The sequence below is a fragment of the Vollenhovia emeryi genome, unplaced genomic scaffold (assembly GCF_000949405.1).
Source record: "Vollenhovia emeryi isolate VEMERY1.0 unplaced genomic scaffold, V.emery_V1.0 DF939193.1, whole genome shotgun sequence".
Taxonomy (NCBI): domain Eukaryota; kingdom Metazoa; phylum Arthropoda; class Insecta; order Hymenoptera; family Formicidae; genus Vollenhovia; species Vollenhovia emeryi.
The window spans coordinates 866,362-871,127 of record NW_011967173.1 but is presented as its reverse complement, the minus strand read 5'-3'; positions in this window follow the sequence as shown (position 1 = coordinate 871,127).

Below are 4,766 nucleotides of genomic sequence, written 5' to 3'. Positions count from 1 at the left end.
AAAAATTTTTCGTATCTTCCATATTTTTCCAGATATTTCACCGGTCCGGTACTTTTTACTCACCCTGCATAAGTGACCGCATCAGCAGACGCAGGGAGGAAGATGTAGAGGGAGAAAGATGTATGCATATACATTTTTCTCACATATTTTCTATCGAACAATAATGTTATTTGAATGAAACGATAATATCGTTTAGATTAAGGAGAATATTCCTTTTGTTTCAAACAAATATTTTATTTTTGACAAAGATATATATTATTTCAAATTCAAACAATCATACTTATTAATTCAAACATAGATTTGTTTCGACCATTCCAAATATCGTTTGGATACAACAAAATTTATTAAATCCAAAGAAATCGGTTCCTATGTGTACATACGTACATACATATACAGAATAAATGATGTGAGATTCAGAAGAACGAAAATTCTTTCATGATTCTAACTGATATATTGATATATAACTGATATATAACTTGATTGATATATAATTGATATATAACTGATATATGTATAACTGATTATAATTGCGTATTATAATTATTTAATAATCGCAAATAATATATAAAAATAAGTTAAGATTTCAGTGTTCTTGATAAAATGTATTAGAATCTCACGTCATAACAATAACAACATACTTTATATATCAATTTATTGATAAAAATGGATAGGTTACAAGAGAGCTCGACGAATATATCAATAATATTCGCCATATATCGCTTAAGTTCTGTGATGTAATTAAATGATTTGATTGAAAAACCAATCATATTTTTCATCGGTATAATTTAATTGGATATATTCGTTTGTTATTATGTAATTGGATTATCCGATTATATGTATTTAATCGGACATTTTTCTCAGTGATATAGTAAATAAAAAATTATGATTGCCGTTAGCATTTAAAACCTGTCCATTTTAAGGCAACGAATTTACAAGATATTGTATATTAATCTACAATCTATACTCTACACTCTACGATCTACAAGATGTATATTCGTTGCCTGAATACAAAAGTTTCGGACTCACCGATCTGATGCGCAGCAGCGGAGTTGAACTACGATGATCCTGTAACATAAAATTATAAGGTTCACGTTAGAACAGAGTATTCAAGAAAATTAATATTTTATTTAAATTAAAGAATAAAGAAATAAAAGAAAAGAATTGAAGAAAAATTAAAGGAAACAATTTTTAAATTATTTAAAATAAACAGGAGGAATATTAATTTTGTACGAAATAAAAATATGTACCGTAAAGGTGTTCCGCTGGCGCCCGATGCCTTTTCCAGACCTCCTCCTCCACTCAGGTTGTCTTCCGGCACACTCGCGAAAACACTAAGATCGTTCGCGCGACTCTACACTCCCGATTGTAAAATATTCAGTTCAAATGGGCTTTGAAATGTCTTTAGCGTAATTACATTAAACGGCACTCCCGATCGCGGCACGACACGACGAACCGGCTGCGGTTCGTTTAAATGGACAACGATACGATAACGTAAGTTAATAGTCTGTAGTAACGATCTTCAAAATTAATAGGTACTGAATCATAAAAATGAATAAATCGATTAGTATAAAATAGATAAATGATATATCATGTATATACTCCGAGAGCTCGCAATGAGACTCGCTCTCGGTCGCCACAATTCAGAGATGTATTATTACGAGTACCCACGATTTATAGAGGAAAGTCCCCTATTATGAGATAGGCTTTTAATGCGAGATAGCAGGTTGTCAAAGTTAAAATTTAATCAGAAATCTTTTTTCGCGACGATCACACGATCTAACAGTGAATTTTCCACTAAACAGATTTCACTTTCGAGAGCAATAAATTCACGGTGGCACCAACAGATGATGCTTGTTAATTTAATAAAAATCCTGCTATCTCATATTAGGAACTGTCTCATAATAGGGGATATACGAAGCATGTTCAGAAAGTAAGTGTACTGATTTTCTCACGGGCGTAGAAATTTTTTGTTGACAAAAGCGGTCACGCTGCGTTGTAGTGAAAGCCCTCTCGATTCGAATGAGACGTGGAACTGCTCAGTACGACGAAAACTGTGGCCGTAGTAACTTGACGTGCAAAACATGTCTATACGATCTCCCGCCGAGTGCGAGGTACGAGCCGTGATCCGTTTCCTTCTCGCAAAGGGAAAAGCGCCGTTTGAGATTTTCGAGGGGATTAAAAGTGTTTATGGCGAAGGAGGTGTGAACCGTTCGAATGTGTTTAAGTGGTGTCGCGAATTTAAGAATGGCAGAACGAGTGTTCACGACGATCAGAGAAACGGAAAAAAATCGAAGAAACTGTCCGTGACGATCGCAGATTAACGTTGGATGAAATGAGTGTGAATCTGAGAGATTTGTGGAAACATCACTCATTTCATCCAACGTTAATCTGCGATCGTCGCAGACAGTTTCTTCGATTTTTTTTACAAGCGCGTCAGTCAAAATCGATGGTCTTCCGCTCCTCTGATCGTCGTGAACACTCGTTCTGCCATTCTTAAATTCACGACACCACTTAAACACATTCGTACGGTTCATACCTCCTTCGCCATAAACAGTTTTAATCTCCTCGACAATCTCAAACGGCGCTTTTCCCTTTGCGAGAAGGAAACGGATCACGGCTCGTACCTCGCATTGGCGGGAGATTGATAGACATGTTTTGCGCTTCAAGTTAGGCTGATGGCAGAGAACAATCCGTAAACGCTTAAGACTGTCTCAGTCGTAGACGTATGTAGGGCAAGGCAGAGAGAAACGTAAGTCGTGAAAGGCTATTGTATACGACTTACGTTTCTCTCTGCCTTGCCCTACGTCTACGACTGAGACAGTCTTAAGCGTTCACGGATTGTTCTCTGCCATCAGCCTTAAGGCCTTCACACATAAAATTCCGTAAGGACGTAAAACATAAGCATAAGAAAATCGACCTATCACAGTCGAGAACGTAAGGCAATAACGCAAGCAGTAGCGAATCCAATCTGTTGATTTTCTTACACTTACGTTTTACGTCTTTACGGAATTTTATGTGTGAAGGCCTTTACTACGGCCACAGTTTTCGTCGTACTGAGCTGTTCCACGTCTCATTCGAATCGGGAGGGCTTCCACTACAACGCAGTGTGACCGCGCTTTTGTCAACAAAAATTCCCTACGCCCGTGAGAAAATCAGTACACTTTCTGAACATGCCTCGTACGTACAATTCGTTCGGCGGGTTCTCGTGCGAATAATTCGAACGGGCGAGTTGAGTAAACGGAACGTCGGAGTAAAACAATCCGCGGAATGAACGTTAACGCGAGAATAATGCACAAACAATCGCACTCACCACAGAGTTGGCCTCGCCATTGCCCGATGCCTCCTAGGCCGCTGCCTGCTCTCGGAGACTCCTCCATTTCACGCTGGCGCACACGCGACACTCGCGAAAGAGGAGCTAATTATTACCGACGTAACGCACAACACAGCACTCCCGGCGTTAATCGACGCGGACGTCACTGCAACGAGAACGAGAGACAATCGGGCGCGGAGATACGAGCCGAATCCGGCGGGATGGCGTCGCGCGAAATTACGGGGAGCGTTCTGGCGGGAAGGACTCGCGGAGACGCGCGAGGCTAACTCGACGCGCGTCGCGTTTGACAGGGCGATCTGACGCGAACGTTTCTCTCGCCGCGCACCACGCGTGGAAAACACGGACGTTACTGCACGCGCGAGGAGATACGCAGTAAAATTGGAGAACTCGGTGCACTCCTGGCGCCTGAGGATACGACGGCACCGTAGCGACGCCGACCGCGCGTGAGATTTCGACCGGGATTTCCAACATTTACGCGCCTCGGATGGTTGCCGACGCGCGAGGGGCGAGTCTACGTCGCGCGACTTTGTTAGATTGGACAAACGGTGGACTCACTGCGATTGTGCGTACCGTGAAACACCGACGATCGCCGCAGCAAGACCGATCCGCTGCGTGTCCAACGGCGCTCCTCGAATAGACCAGCATGGCGCCGCTACCGGCAGCTACTGCGCGGCGCTGCTGCGACGGTACTACACGAGTCACGTCAACGACGCGTATTTCTCTCTTCCGAGGAACGAAAACGACGTCCCGCGGCACTCGCAGATTCGATCAGCCCGATCGCGTGGTTGTGGCGTCGGTTAATTACGCGGAAATTTATCGCGCACATCGCCCCGTGGCGTACGTACCGGCGGCTCGAACGATACTGCGAAGCGCGAACGTCCTCTGACCGGTGCGGCGGTCGCCGGCGGCGCGGCGGCTCGACGTAAACAATGTAGTACCGAGCGGCGCGCGGGTGTAAAAAACATTAACATAGTTTCGACGAATAAAGAAAGATATACGCCGTGGGCTCCGTTGTTTTTCCACGCGTAAACGGCTATCATTCTTCGTCGGTATAAACGACTGGTCGCTGTGATCGAAACTTAAGGGGATGCTAAGTCCCAGTCTACAATAGAGATTTAAGCCCTAAGCCTTAATGCCCATTCTACACCTAGGGATGATCCTACTTGTGGCTCATCCGATACTCGCTTCTATACCTAAAGCTAACCCTACTTACAGCTTATCCGAGGGAGTAGTATAAAGTGTAAAAGGTTTACACTTTGGTTGGTTTCCAATCGTACCAAAGTACAACTACAGTGTACCTTTTACACTTTATACTACTTCCTCGGATAAGCTGTAAGTAGGATTAGCTTTAGGTATAGAAGCGAGTATCGGATGAGCCACAAGTAGGATCATCCCTAGGTGTAGAATGGGCATAAGGCTTCTCTCTGTATATACT